The 16506-nt window shown below is 41.2% G+C and overlaps 1 protein-coding gene across 10 annotated transcripts in view; it reads right to left on the bottom strand.

Annotated features, from left to right (window-relative positions):
- Window positions 1-16506, bottom strand: part of NCKAP5 (NCK associated protein 5) — a 915906-nt gene that overhangs the window by 547489 nt on the left and 351911 nt on the right. The window contains exon 1 of one of the 10 annotated variants that reach the window (XM_084799422.1): window positions 14160-14726. The exons of the other annotated variants lie outside the window; for them this stretch is intronic. The gene's annotated coding sequence lies outside the window, so the exon portion shown is untranslated. Of the gene's footprint in view, window positions 1-14159; window positions 14727-16506 lie in introns of those variants that run through there. 10 annotated transcript variants of the gene reach the window in all.

Genomic DNA, 16506 nt, shown 5'->3' with positions numbered 1-16506 from the left:
CTCAGCACAGGGCACATTCCAAAAGCAGTTGGAAGGAGCCAACCCAGCCAATGTCTTGATTGTGGCTTTTGAGGATATAGGTCCTTAAGGGAACCTGTTTCTGTTGTTTAAGATTCTTCGCTTGAGGCGCCATGTTAGGACTGTCATGGAGGCCAGCACATTTCAGGGGGGGATCTGTCAACTATGTTCATTTGTATGCAATAAAAGATAAACCTTCCTAATCAAACCATCCTAAATCTTCCACCTTCTAAATCCAGACTATTTCAGATTAGAGACCCTCAACTGATAAAGTCTAAGGAAAAGCTCCAAAAATCTGAAAAATGTTGGTGTCGGAAATACCTGTTGTCCCAAGCATTGTGGGCAAAGGATACTCCACTGGGACCCATATAAAGAGTTTGGTATGGTTACCAACTCTCTAAGCTAAGTAAAGCAGATATTCAACGAAGGGAGCATTGACTTCTGCTCAGGAAAATAAGGGAAGTATTTATAGAAAATGGCAGTCTCCATCTCAAACAGCAAGGCTTTCGGTATTCCAAAGCAACAAGGCACATGTGACAACAGAATCATATTTATTGAAAAGCTGTGTAGTTCTTAACCTAAGTAACTCACTGCAGTTAGGTGATGTTTCTTTTTAAAAAAGGTCGAACAGTTGGCAGTGGCGCACGCCTTTAATCTCAGTACTCGGGAGGCAGAGGCCAGCCTAGTCTATAGAGCAAGTTCCAGGACAGCCAGGCCTACACAAAGAAACCATGTCTGGAAAAAAAGAAACAAAGAAAAGAAAAGAAATTAAAACAAACTATAGTGATTGAAACAACATCACAGTTAAATCACCAAATGGGCATGGAATCTTAGCCCTGGAGATGTACAAGCAAGCGTGAGTGTGTGTATGTGTACATATGTATACATGTATGTGTGTCTGCATATATATATATATATATATATATATATATATATATATATATATATATATATATATATATATACATACACAGAGGTCAGTGGTCATTCTCCAGGGCCTTGCCAGGTTTTGTTTGAGACAAGGTCTCTGATGGGCCTGGAACTTGCCTAGTCAGGTACAGCAGCCATCCAGAGTGTTACAGGTTCCGGGGACTCTCCTGTCTCTGCATGCTCAGAGTTGGCTTACAAATGCACACCAGCACACCAGTGTTTTACACAGATGCATAGGACTGAACTCAGGAGCTGGTGCTTACAAGGCAAATGCTTTTACCTCTTCAGTCTGCCAGTTGTTTTTACTGAGTCTTTTGTGAGGTTTGATGCATGGTAAGATACAGTCGTCTTCTCCCTTTATTGGGAACATACAGATTAGGTCTTCTAGAGCAAAGATGGCTTGTGTCTACATGTATGTGAATTCTGGGGGAATCTGTGCATGATGAGGAGTTAGGTAGGGGATCAACTGTTCTGCCTAGTGGCAGTTCCCACAGAAGGTCCCAATGAACTCAGATGTCTACCAACGGGAATCATTATCAGTACTTGAGAACACTGTAAGATTGTGTGTGTGTGTGTGTGTGTGTGTGTGTGTGTCCAGTGTATGTAGATGCATTTATGTATAAGTGCACATGAACATATATACACATATGTATGTGTGGAGACCAGAGATCAACTTTGGTCTTGGGCCGGAATTGAAACAGAAATATGGCATGGAGAACAGCACACCCATAAGACACACACACACACACACACACACACACACACACACACACACACACACATAATACACAAAGAGAGAGAGGGGTAAAGAAAAAATTGCTATTTTCTAAGTCACTATAATTAGAGGACGTTGTTTCACAGGACATATGCACTTCTTCTTATTAGCATACTCTTTGTGAATCAGCGATTTTTTTTGTTCCTATAATTGTGCCAATAATTACATGAGAGAGGTTTTAGTTCAGCTTAGTTTAGTTTTTGAGACAGAGTCTATGTAGCCTAGGCTAGCCATGAATTTGCCATGTATTAAGAATAACCTGTACCTGTGATCCCCCTGCCTTCATTTCCTGAGTGCTAGCATTTCAGGTGCACATCATCATATCCATGAACATATGACACCAGGGATTGAACCCAAGGCTATGTGCTTGCTAGTCTGGCACTGTCCTGAGTTACATCTCTAGCCCCTTAATGAGCAATCTTCACACAGGACATTGAATAGTAACTGATACTAATGAGCCCTACAGAAGTGTGTGGGGCAGCTCTCCATCACTGGGACAAAATACCTGAGATAAAGCAACTTAGAGGAAGAAAGGATGTTGTGGCTCATGTATCCCACCCACCGTTGTCTTGGTTGCTTTGAGGCCTACCATGAAGCAGGGCATTGTGGGAATGTAAGGCAGAAGCGGCTCTGACCCTCAGTGGTGGCCAGAAAGTAATTTAAAAAAAGAGAGAGATTCTATTCTATAGTAAGACCCCTCCCACAAACTCCTTAAGCTATGAATTCATAAATGATTAAACAGTTCTTGAGGTCCAAGCCTTCACAGTACAGTTGCTACGCAGAAGCCTCTTGGCTATAAACAGTTATAGTACAGCACATTACTGCTGCTGCAATGGAGACTAGGCCTTATACAAAAGAGACTTGGCAATGAGCTTGTTACTACTGGTTGTCCACGGAACCTAGAATCACCTGGTGTGTAAACCTTGGGCTTCCTCTGAGGACATTTCTGAGTTAAGTAAACTGCATTGGCAGAACCATCCAATAGGGTGGAGTCCCACACTAAGTGAGAAGGAGAAAGACAGCTGAATACTAGTGTTCATCTCTCTCTGCTTCCTGAGTGTGGACACGATGTGATCAGCCGCCTCACACTCCCACTGCCATGCCTGCCCCATCATTCAAGGCTGTATCCTCAAACTGTGAGCTGAAATAAACCCAATCTACTTAAGTTGCTTTTATCGGGTATTTCGTTATAATGACAAGAAAAGTAAACGAAAACAGGAGGCAGTTAATATTAAAACCAGAACAAGAATTCCTCCTTATAATTACTTTCATATACAAAAAGCATAGAGGTATTAGTGAACCAGACACTCACCTGGAGAACGAGAGTAAAGAAAAGCCAGGGAAAGTATTTATAGTAGTGATCAGGCCAAAGGCTTTTCTCACTCTCATAGCCTTTCAACTCAGTTCTAATCTTACTCTGGATGTCCTTTGTGTTTTCTTTTTCATTGCATCCTTTTCTTCATTTATTCTCCATATTGTAATCACCTATCTATTTTTAATTCACAATTTGAATATCAAAGACTCAGAAGAGGCTTCAAGGGGTTCTCCATCTATAAGGCTGGTCCATGCTAAGCACGAAGGGCTTCCTTCCATTTCCCCCTTCTCTTCATCTATTTAAAACAAATTAGACATGAGCTCTCTTTCCCGTGGCAATTTTAGTGGGATGTTAGTAGCTATAACCTCTGTTTTTATCAATTAGGGTTAGATTGTTGGACGAGTGTGTTTGTTTCTTGAGTTCCAGCATGGGCTCATTTGCTAACGCATCAGTTATTTTTTTTAAATCTTATTTTATTTTATTTTAGTTTGGTTGTTCTGAGACAGGGTTTCTCTATGTATTGGTGGCTGTCCTGGACTCGCTTTGTAGACCAGGCTGGTTTTGTGTCCCACACACTTGCCTTCAGTGGACTCTGTGGAATGCCACCTGTACCTATTACGATAGGTAGATGCTGAGATCCCTGACACTCAAAGGAAGGATATTGTGGACCACTTGAAAACAAGTTTAGGAAATAATGACCAGAAAGACGATCCAAAGAGATCTTATACACAGATTCTAATACTTAAAGGTGAGGAAATAAAGGAGCCACGAGAATAAATATCTTGATGATAAAAACATGAGTCCATCACTTGGGGTGAAATCCATTCTGTTTCTAGAGATGATTCATGTTTGGAGGAAAGTACACAGAAGTATTAGAAACAACTAACCAACATGTAACGTAACTGACTCATAAACTCATCTAATACTTGACACTTTGATGAGTTATGACCTGGCCCATTTGCAAAAAGCAAAAGGGTAATTCAGGCTTCATTAAAACTTCTATCTGAAGCAGGAAGGGTGGACTGGGTCAGGAGGAAGGTTTATCTACAAAACAACAGAAACAGACACTAAGTGACTCCTTCCATGGAAAAGCCTTAGTCAGCCATTGCTCAGCAGTGCCTGCCCCATTCACAGCTACTTACTGCTGGCTGAGCTGTTGGTATCTTATAAGCTTGACAAGTACGGAAGTCATTGTATCTAGTTGTGTGCCCACTAGTGAGCCTATCAGGTTCTATTGGATAATTTCGAACCCACGGCTAGACACACAACCTTTAGTTAACTCTGGGGGACACACAGAAACCCTAAAGCCATGAGTACAGTAAAGAGATTAGCAGAGAAGAAGAGAGAGTAGCAGGCATAGGAATGAACTAAGAGCCAGCTGCTGAGAGGAGCCAGAATGCACTATATACGTGTATGAAATTTTCAAAGATCAAAATGTGTTAACAAAACTATTTTAAGAGATTTATTTGGCTTTTATTTGTGGTATAAATCACTCATTTTTATTTATTTATTTTTTAATTTTTATTTAATTAACTTATTCAGATTACAACTCAATTGTTATCCCATCACTTTTATACTCCCGTTCCTCCCTCCCTCCCACTTTCACCCTATTCACTTCCCCTAGGTCTATGACCAAAGGGGACCTCCTCCCCCACTTTATGGTCATAGGCTATCAAGTCTCATCTTGGTAGCCTGCTTATTCTTTCTTTGAGTGCCATCAGGCCTCCCCACCAAGGAGAGGTCATCAAATATGAGGCACCAGAGTTCATGTCAGAGTTAGTCCCCTCTATCCACATGACTGTGGAGAATGTCCTCCTGTCTATTGGATAGATCAGAGTAGGGGTTCGATGTTTACTATTGTATTGTCCTTGGTTAGTGCAATAGTTTGAGCAGACCCCCTTGGGCCCTGATCTACCCCTCACAATGTTCTTCTTGTAGGTTTCTACGACCCTCTGGATCCTTCTATTTCCCCATCTCCTATAATTCTCTTACCTAGAGTCCCAGTAGAAATTAGGAAAACTACACCCTTCATGATAGCCATAAGCAATATAAAATATCTAGGAGTAACTCTAACCAAGCAAGTGAAGGACTTGTTTGAAAAAAAACTTCAAATATCTGAAGAAAGAGATTGAAGATGACATCAGAAGATGAAAGGATATCCCTTGTTCGTGGATTGAGAGAATTAGCATAGTAAAAATGGTCATCTTACCAAAAGCAATTTATAGATTCAATGCAATCCCTATCAAAATACCTACATAATTTTTTAAAGACATTGAAAGATCAATTCTCAACTTCATATGGAAAAACAAAAAACTCAGAATAGTTAAAACAATCCTATACAATAAAAGATCCTCTGAGAAATCTCCATTCCTGATCTCAAGCTATACTATAGAGCAACAGTAATTGAAACAACATGGTACTGGCACAGCAATAGTCTGGTTCATCAATGGAATTGAATCAAAGACCCAGAAATGAATCCACACACATATGGTCACTTGATTTTTGACAAAGAAGCCAAATCTATTCAATGGAAAAAAGATAGCATCTTCAACAAATGGTGCTGGTCTAACTGGATGTCTACATGTAGAAAAATGCAATTAGACTCATATTGATCACCATGCACAAAACTCAAGTCCAAGTGGATTAAAGACCTCAACATAAAACCAGAGACACTAAATCGTTTAGAAAAAAAATGTGGAAGAGCCTGAAACACACTGGCACAGGAGACAACTTCCTGAACAGAACACCAACAGCCCGAGCTTTAAGATCAGCAATTAATAAATGGAACCTCATGAGGCTGAGAAGCTTCTGTAAGGCAGGAGACATTGTCAACAGAACAAAGCAACAGCCTACAGACTGTGAAAAGATCTTCACCAACCCTACATCTGACAAAGGTCTAATATCAAAAATATAGAGAGAATTCAAGAAATTAAACACCTTCAAACCAAATAACTCATTTTTTTGTTTTTTGTTTTGTTTTTTTTTTTGAAGCACCCAGGTTAGAAGGATCATGATAGCCAATAAAAATGATAACACACCACAGCTAGGGACGGGTCTCTATGGCCACTGACTGATACAGGTGGTAAATTGGTAAATAAAACTTGAATCCAGTACTGGAGAGATGTCTTGGTAGTTAACAGTTCTCACTTCATTTCCAGAGGACATATGTCAGTGGTTCACAACAGTCAGTACCAGGGGATGTGATGCTCTTCTCTGGCTTCCACGGGCACCCACATGCCTGTGTGCATACATACACATACACATATATTTTTTAAAGTACATCTTTAAAAGATGTTATTCTCTGAGATCCTTGTTTAAGGATCTGTAAACCTGCTTTTCTACCAGATACTGGGAATATTTAGAAGGAATTTCCTTTCACTTTTGCTCCAATCTTCTCAGCACAGAGACATTCCCAAAACTTCATGTGTGTCTTCATGTGGAATTGCCTCCCATAACTAATGGATCAATGAAAGAAGTGCTTTTGTCTAGACCATAAAGAACCTATGATCTAGATGTAGTGGCCACAATCCCAGACTACGAAAGCCCCCTGGGTCTGGCCATAGAAGGAATTCTCATACCTCTTATTTTTCCAGCCAAGGTTAAGAAACACAGGGTTTCTCTGTGTAGCCCTGGCTGTCCTGGAACTTTCTCTGTAGACCAGGATGGCCTTGAACTCAGAGATATGTCAGACTCTGCCTCCTGGAGTGCTGGGATTAAAGGCTGCTACCTAGCTGGAATTCTCACATTCTTTTTGTTTGTTAGTTGTTTTGTTTTTGTTTTTCAGAAACAGGATTTCTCTGAGTAGCCCCAGCTGTCTTAGAACTCACTCTGTAAATCAGGCTGGCCTTGAATTCACAGAAGTCTGCCTATCTCTGCCTCCTGAGTGATAAAGAAATATGGCTTGTGTAGATTGCCTCATGTAAGAAATATCCAGCGGTCAGAAGCCACAGTGACAAACAGGATTACCATGTACAGGGACTCCATTAAGGGAAGAGACCACTTAGACTCTGGCTAGGAGCCTAATCCATACTGGAAAAACAAAAACAGAAACAAACGCTTTCTGACAAAGTTAGGCACTAAAGCATAGGCAAGAGCCAAAAGCCAAAAAGCAAGCAATATGCCCATTAGTCTAAAAGGAAAAAGAAAACCCAGCCACAGACACTCTGGCCCATGGACAGTGTCTCTACCCTCAATACAGTCAGCCTGTTGTGTGTGACACCTTGATAAATTAAAGGAACAGAACTACTGTCAAGGAAAGAAAAGGAAGAAAGGAAGGAAACTCACAAACAGTGCCCGCAAAGGATGGATAAGGAAGTTGGAAGAGAGTACAAGCATTGATTAAAGGCCAGCAAGGAAAACGAGATAGCTGCTGTGTCTCGCTCACCACCACCCCCCACCCCCCACCCCCGCTGTTCATGCTCATTGTATTGTTTCCTTTGGCACGGGATGGGAGAGCTTTGTCCTGTGTCTAATAATACCATTATTTATGAAATGGAAGAAAAACATCCTGATAAGAATATACCTCAATAGGAAAAAAAAAAAAAAAAAAGAAAGAAAGAAGAAGTCTCCTTCTGTATAATCTGAGTGCACAGATGAGAAAGAAAGGCATTTTCAAAGCAGTAACAATTACAAAGCAGTCCGAGAACAAGATAAGCACTCGCAGAAGCAGCAGCACAAAATCTATTCAACCAGCCAGTTTTTCTGCTACATGAGTCCAAGGATGGGTAGCAGCCCCTCACTAGGAAAGCTGCCACACGGTGAACCTCAGCCTGGGCCAGTGTGCGGCTGGGGTGAGAGGAATGAGGCAGAAAGGAGGGATGGAGGGAAGGAGAGGAAAGGATGACAATGTAATCTTTTGTAATCCTTCTCTCAACATGACAGTCCTTGACCTACTACAAATCAATATGGCAGACACAAGACTGTGAAAAAAAACCATGGTCTATACACCGAGCCCTGTGCCCATCAGAAGCTAGATTTTGTAAACTGCTCAGTTTTTTCAAATAAGCACAATGGCTACTCTATAAATGAAGTTATTTTCACATTCTGGCTAGCATCTCTACTTTTTTAGGTTGTAACTGTTGATGCACACACACACACACACATAACACATAACACACACACACACACACACACACACACATTGCATTGAATTTCAGCAGTAGAATTTATAACCTTGGATTTATAAGAATGCTCAAACTGTTGGGTACAGATGGCTCCTCTCTCATCAGTTTAGATGTGTGGCATGAAGTGCACTTAACTGCTGAGGATCTTACTTAGCAAGTGCAAGGTGATGAGGTACCTCACAGACCACCCTGGTGACTTGGTAGAGTTAGATATCATTTTTACACAGGCACCTGGCACCATAGTATGCCACAACCGTGTGGCAGCCGTAAGCCTTCGAGCTTCGACAGACACTGTCTTATTAAAGCTCTATGAGTTCTCTCTCTACTAGGTGAGTAATCAGAGCTTCCACTCACCCAGCCCCAGTGCTGAGTCCTGAGTCCTGAGTACTAAGCACAGAGCTCTGAGGTGGTTTTGTTGGAATATCTCAAGTTGTTGGCTCCTAACGCAAATGGTACACATTTTGAAGCTCGCAGTTATTTTAAGACTGTGGGGACACTGTGGCAAGGCAGGCCACCCGTGAGCAGATATAATCATCACCACTGATGGGTACTGACACTTTTCCTGGTGGACACGTGAACTCAGCCTTCTGGGTCTGGCAGCAGCAGCAGAACTGTCTCTGCGTTCTGAGAGACGCCAGCATGGTTTACTCCTCCGAGGCAATGATTGTGACAGCTGGACTTGGTTTCAATTCCATTGACTATTGGTGCAACAGAAGCTAGACAGGACTAGTCATTGGGTATGCCTGTCATGTTGAATTTAATTGAATATGTAAATTGTCTAAACATAAAATAGAGCAAACTTTTTTATTAAAAAAAAAGAAAGAAAGCAACTTGTCCTAGGGGTAGGCAAGAGAAGAATCAAAATCAAATTTTACTTTGCACATATTTCCCTGGATGTTTGAAAAGACCAACTTTGACTTTTTGAAGAATTACAAGTGTTAAGGAAAGGAAAACAATACCATGAACATATTTAGGCACATGAGTCAATTGAGCTCCTTAAAACAGATTTTTTAGATGGATATAAAACATCCCTAAAGTCAAATAACAATTAGAGCATCAATCAAGAGTTATAGGTCACATCCCATGATGTACATGAGGGCCTTGATAGATCCTTTCTGGGCTCAAGCTCTCCTGGACTTCAGCTTCCATCTCAGTGGCCAGTTAGTCAACCCTCACTACTCACACAGTTTGAACTACCTCCTGGATACAGGAAATGAGCAACATCAGCACCACTACTCATCACACTTCTCTGGGATCTTGCAGGAGGGACAATGAAAGCACGAGGGGCTTTGTACATGCTCCCGGCTGAAAAGTCAAAGAAGGGCACGCTGTCCACCTCTCACTAGTAACAGAAACTGGAACTCTTCTGTGATGTGTTACCTCCTGTGTATTGTCGGCGTGTGCACACTTTCAGTGACTTCACTGACTGGCATGCTTCCGACACGGTGCTGAGGAGCTCTCTGGCACTATGTGCATCTAGTGCTGCAGAGCATGAGGCAATCAGCCGCATTCGTATCCAGGTCACAGTGTTGTTGGTACAGATATCATGTTAACAAATCAGCAGTGTCTATTAAGTTATTCACCTTTAAATAAAAACTGAAAATGGATTTGAGACTAATTTTTGGCTGATTAAATGTGACTAGCTGTCACAAGAGACTAAGTGCATTTCAATAGAAGCAACGGTTCATTGTTTGTTCAGTCAATCAGTTATTGGAGGTGACTTTAGCAAATTTAACATTATGGATGATGAGAACTGAGTATATACACCCTACCAGTTGTTTTTAGGCTCTATAAAAATATAGGTTGATTAAAAAAAAGCCTATGAACGGTTAAGCCATAGGTCCCAAGGAAGAACCTATATTACTATTCTGACAATGAGACAAAGTATTAAACTGGTCTCTGAGTTCAGATGAATACATCTCAACACCTCAACAGAGAAGCTTCTATCTACAGTAGATGGTGGTTAATACAAAGATCCACGGCTGCTCAGAGTTCAGAGAATCAGAGACCATGGGATGCTCAGCTCTAAATGGGACATCTATAACACATCCCCTCCTCCTCAGACTCAGGGATCACCATGGAAGAGGGAAGGGAAGATCACAAAAGCCAGAAGTAATGGATGGCAGCACTGAGACTGTTTTCCTGACAGGGCTATTGCAATAAGAAGTGACAATGACCATGACAACATGCACATGACCTGCAGAATATACAGCCAGTCAAAACCCCAGTGTGGATGGAGAGGGAGTCATGAAGTTGTAGCTCCAACTGAGGAAGTCTTGGCAACTGGTGGATGCTGAGGAGGGAAGAGGCAGTTTTCTTCAGGGACATATCCCCTAATAGAGTACCCACACTTTGATGGAGAGCCCTGTACTAACACGCACACAGGCAGTTGGTGGGTTTCAAAATTAGTATATGTGGTTTAGAGGGAAGTCATGTGGGGGATGGGGAAGGGAGTGAATGGGGAGGGAATATGAGTATATGTTTGTTCAAAACCCATGCAGGCATGACATTCTCAAACAATAAGCACCACAAAAAGTCTTATTAAACCTAAAATTAATTCTCCACATGTTCCTGAGGAAATATGAGAAGAAAAGTGTCTAATACACATAATATAAGAGTAAAGGAAAATGGCATTTCATTTTAACATATTAATTAACACAATAAATTAGAGGTGAGAAAAATGAAGATACTATCCAGCGAAAGGCATGTGGGAGTTAGAATGGGACACAGCTCAGTGGTAGCATACACAAGGCCTGGGTTTAGGTACCAGTGCCACAGACACACAGAAAAGTCTGGGGACTTCAGACCTTCACCGAAGATGACACCAACTCCACTGAATAGAAAACCTCAGGCTCCTATTTGAACATGGTCAAAAAGTGCTCATTGAGGCGGTAGTTCAGAGGTAGGCACTGTCAACTAACTCTGCACATTTCAAGTCAAAGGCTGTCCTGGAAGACAACTCAAGGGCTAGGCACAAGGATCACAGAAGTCAGAAACTCACCAGGAAATGTGCCCATTGGCTGAAGCTAAGAAAGCCAAGTGGACCTCTGTGAGTTCAAGGCCAGCCTGGTCTACAAAGTGAATCCAGAATAGGCAGGGCTACACAGAGAAACCCTGTGTCAGCAACTTCAGAGCCCAGGTATTAGTGAGGTATTAGTGGCCACTGTGGAGTACAGCTCCTTGGAGACTGAAGTCAGTCAGAATAGCCTTGTACAGTTTCTGCCCAGAGACAGGGGGCATTCATGAATAAACCTTATATGACCACGAAGGTCTACTGTGTTCCCCAGCAAGAGCCCAAGTAACACTTGGGTGAGGTTGAGGAGAATCAACTTGAAATGGAGACACATCCTTTTTGAGGATCCTCGACACTAGGACTGAGCTACTACTAGTGAGACTCTCTATCTTGTTTGTGTGTATGTGTGTGTGTGTGTGTGTGTGTGTGTGTGTGTGTGTGTGTGTGTGTATGTGTGTGTGAAGTTATAGTAACAAAACTTTCAGAAATCGTTAGTTTATTCCCAAGACTGATTCACAAGGGATTTTGGTAATATATGCATGTGTGCATATGCTGATTCATATGAATTTTGCTGTTTGTTTACATAGACGAGGCATAAAACTAATAGGAGAGTCCATAATAAAAAATAGATATTATATATCACAGATATAATACATATAACAAAACAATACACATGTAACACTAACACTGAACTGAAACCTTGTACACATGTATGTTCCTATAATTAGTAGAGATTTACCCAAATTCTACTCTATTTTTGAGAGAAACTCAATTCCCCAGCTTCTTGTGTGCAGTTAAGCATTCCAGTCAATGAATTCAAAGTGCAGAGAATGTATCAAAATATCATGCTTCCCCATAACTATGTGCATATTAGTATATTACACAGATATATATGTATACATATATATATATATTACACTACCTCATAAACACATAATTGGAAATAAAAATTATTTTTAAGAGCATTAAAACAAATTACATCAGATTCTTAAAGCCTTTCATTATCAAAGAATCAATCAGCCAAATACACTTATCAAAGGCCATTCAATGTATCATATTTTTGGCATATTCAAAATAAGCGCTTATATGTCATAAAAAAAAACTTTAATGAGCAGCTGCCTCAAAATTAATTAACACGTATCAATTGCACAATAAAGTTACAAGCAGAATTCCAATAAAAGCAACACAGTTTGGATGAGTGCCTCAGATTGGAAAGGACTGACAAACTCCAGCTAAAGGTCTCTTTATGACAGTGAGCAAAGAGCATGCAGCATTAAAAGCATGCAACGTAAGAGCATGCAGCATTAAAAGCATGCAACGTAAGAGCATGAAGCACAAAGTTCTGGTGTTTAGAAACATATTCTCTGAAATAGCATACTGCTCAAATCTAGCACCCTGAGTTTCTGTGACCCATTTGCTAATTCATTTCATCCCACGTCCCTCTCTTCCATTTTAGAATTACACTGCAGGATAAGTGAGGTAAGAGTGTGCCAGCTAGATTCTGACTTTTCTAATATTCCCCAAGTTCTCAAACCAACCAATCACTTTACAGCCCATTAACCAATTTGTTTCAACTCCTGCTACTTTTCATTTAGACTCTGTTCATGTGCTAAATTCCAATGCATGTTCAACAGAAGCAAACACATCTTGGATAAGGCCAAACCCAGCTTTCACTCACATTTGTCTTGATGATCAAAAACAGGCATAATGGATTACTGGCACAAATCTGATTTTTGCAAGTAAAAAATTCATACTCACCTAGGAGATGTTTCCATCGGCTTCTGTGAGTCCGGCTTCCAGATCTGAACTTTAATAATTATATGAAGGCATATCACTCATGTCCTTCTATTTAAAGATAATCCTGCCTTACTTTATCAAAAGGCACTACCTAAATAATAAAGTAAAAATTTTCCCAAATCACAGCTCATCTTTCAGGTAGCAGTAGATAAGATAGGTAAGTAGATAATTATCAAAACTTTTTAATAAATTACAAATTTTAGAAAGAAATTATACATTCATTCTCACTGAACTGAGACTGAAATTTTGGAGTCCCATAGTCCATAGTTATGGACACAGCTGTGTACCAAAGCCATCTACTGTGTGAGTTCCCCAAAACTGAGTCCTGACAAATGGGGATGTTTTGAAAATTGGTATGAAAAATAATGATGAAGGTAAAAACAGTACTTCAAAAGCATTAAGCACATACATGTTAGCCAGACATATGGAGATCAAAGAACTTATGTTTGCCGTGCAGTGGATTAGGCCAGTACATGTTAGCTCTGAATCAGACAGAGACAAACCTGGCTCGCATCAAAGTCCTGATGAAATAACCAAAACCTCAGTACAGTATCCAGACACTTCCCCCTTGGCCACGCCCCACCTCTGATTCCCCCACCCCCTGCCAAAGCAGCTAGATAACTGATCCCATTTCCATCCAGATGGTGGGCGTCCTGGACAGACTTCGGATGCTGACGGAGTCTTGGGCACGCTTATTCAACGAGTTTTGAAAGGCATTATTCACTAATTTCATGTGGAAATGAAATTTCAACTTCCCATTGTGTACAAATAACTTGCCCACTTAGACCACATACAAAAAGTGCTTTTTTTTTTTGCCTCCTTTTTGCCCCCCTTTTGCCAGGCAGGAGGAGACGGCTGGAATGTTAAAGCCTTCCAGTGTGTGTCTCTGGCTCAGACCCAAGCTGGCATATGGTAGTGCCACCAACCTCCTCTATAGGAAAATCTTGGGTGACACTTTAAGCAAGTGTGATTTACAAAGCACTCATTGGATGGATGGCGTCTGCCTCTATTTTCCTTCGAGGCAGGACACTGACACACATACACACTCACACACTCACACACACACGCACACTCACACACTCACACACACACACACACACACATTTTAATGTTGACTGATTTATAGAAAGGAAATGTTGGGATATCTAAGAAGAATGCCCAGTTTATGAGTTTTCCAAATTTTCTTACCTTACTAAGCTATGGGTCAAGAGTGTAATCTCCAACAAACGTTTCTCTCTTTGCTTCTGGTGTGGAGCCGGCAGGCAGAATTAACCGGCTTCTGGAGAGCAAGTTGGGTCTTCCCATTTAACTCCTAGGCTCTGCGTTCCCACGTTGGGATGATAAACTACGCATGCTTCTGGCAACCTCATCCCAGGAAGTGTTTGCTGCACAGTATCAGAGGGATTATTTCCCTCCCTTGTTCGGATGTTATGTCACGGTTCACAGTGCTGCTGTACATCAATAAAGAAGCACGCATATGGAGACAGACTTCTCCCACTCCCACTATACTTAGGAACACAGTATCTTAAAGACATCATCAAAAGTCAGTAAAGACTCTCATCTCGGGAATCTGACTTTTGGACCTTTCCCAAGAGGCCTTGTTTGTATAGTGTTTGCACAATGTGGTTTGTGTTTATAAACACGGCCCTTTATCTAGTCTTCAGCAGCTCATATAAGAAGCCCTGGTCCTGGCTCTGACATTCTTTAGGGCGGAAGTTCCCAGAGCCATAAGATAGGGCAGGCTGTGATGACTTCTGTCCTGATTTGGAGTTGGTGGATGGCTTTTTCTCCTCCTCTATTGTCCTCAACTCTGCATACCTCTCTGCAGAGACTGGGGCTCTTTTCACGCGCCTCATAACTGTCAGTGGATGGATACATCTTCTTCAGCCTCCTCCCTCACGTACGTTTCAGAATGAGCTGAGTGATAAGATACACGGGACTTCTGACGTGGAAATTAAAAAGCCAGTGATGACAGAAACATCCCGAGTTGTAGTTTTAATTCCTCAACCCATGTTTGAAAACAAGCAAATGCTATCAGTATCAGATTTCATTCAAGGTCATGTTTTCTTTTTCTAAACAGTTAAATTAACGGTCCATTAGAGAAGCTCAACTTCTGACTTATTCTTGGAATTTAATTCTACTAGAACTAAAGAGATATGGCCCTTTCACTTACCAAATGTGATCATGTTTTCATAAGCAAGACACTGACTCCATGACTGGTGAAATGACTCCGGGGAATAAAGGAGCCTTCTACCAAGCCTGAAGACTTAGGCTGGATTGTCAGTACCCTCAGAGTGGAAGGAGGGAACCAACTCTCACAAGTTGTCTGCTGATTACATATATCCACTGTCACACACACACACACACACACACACACACACACACACACACACACACGAAATAGGAAACATTTTTGAAAACTGACACTCCAAAATGTATACAGAGCCAAACTGAGCACTACAGAATAACAACAAATCCAAGAGTTTTACTTTTTTCCATGGTGTCTTGTAGGTGGTTATCGGGAAGGTGGTTTTTTTGGCAGCATATATGACACCCTGTTCCATACAAAAGATCAAAATATTGTGAAGACCAGTAATGGATGACTACAAAACAAGAGGAGTGTGGAGTGTGGTAAGCTGAGGGTACATCATTCACCACCCCTAAAGTAAAAATCGTATTTCTATTTTAGAGTATTTTAAAGTATTAGGTGTTTTTAGATGTCCTTATCACATTGAAATGGAAATGGCAATCACTTTTTGAGATCTTTGATGATATTTTTTCATATGCATCTTTTCAATAATCAAAACAGGCAAGTCTAGACTCTTCTACTCCTTATGTGCAGCCTCCTGTTTTCAGAACATCACAAACTGGAGTTTTAATTGTCAGAGGCAGGAACTGCTCATCAGAGCTGTATATAAAACAGAGAAGGTGGTCAGGACTGGTGCTGTTCTCTTTTGAGTAAAACGACCACTGCAGTTGGATGTTGGCTGCCTGAGAGGCCCGTGAGAGAGGTGTAGATGGAAGGACTGCCCAGCCTTTCATGGGGGGGGGGGCGGTGAATAAGATCCCTGAGATCTGCTTGTCCCCCTCGCTACCTGACAGCAGTTGAGGTAATGTAGGAAAGATCACTACCACCGAGTTTGCTGTTGATGCTATCCAGTAGCTATGGAAACTATCTTTCAGAGGCCAATTGGTCCCCCTTCCCTGCAAAGCACACAAAATGAAACTGTTTCTTACCCAGCTCATGGAGGCCAGGGTCGGAAGCTTCATTTTTCAACCCTGCCCACTTATCTACATCCTCTCTAGCCTGAGCTTAAGTAGTTTATGAGCTGAAGCTGTGCTGTTTGGTGGATGTTAGGATTTAAACCAGGAAGGACTTAAAGGCATTTCCAAATTAGGCTGCAAAAAAAGTAACAACACCCGGATGACATAAATATTTGTCATTGCTCTGACTCTTATGTCTCAAGAAATATGAAATCTACCTAAGATATCTCTCTCTGTCTCTCTCTCTCCCTCCCGCCCTCCCTCCCTCCCT

The sequence above is a fragment of the Acomys minous genome (genome assembly GCF_964271855.1).
Source record: "Acomys minous genome assembly, chromosome: 1".
NCBI classification, from domain to species: domain Eukaryota; kingdom Metazoa; phylum Chordata; class Mammalia; order Rodentia; family Muridae; genus Acomys; species Acomys minous.
This window is presented reverse-complemented; position numbering and strand designations above follow the sequence as displayed.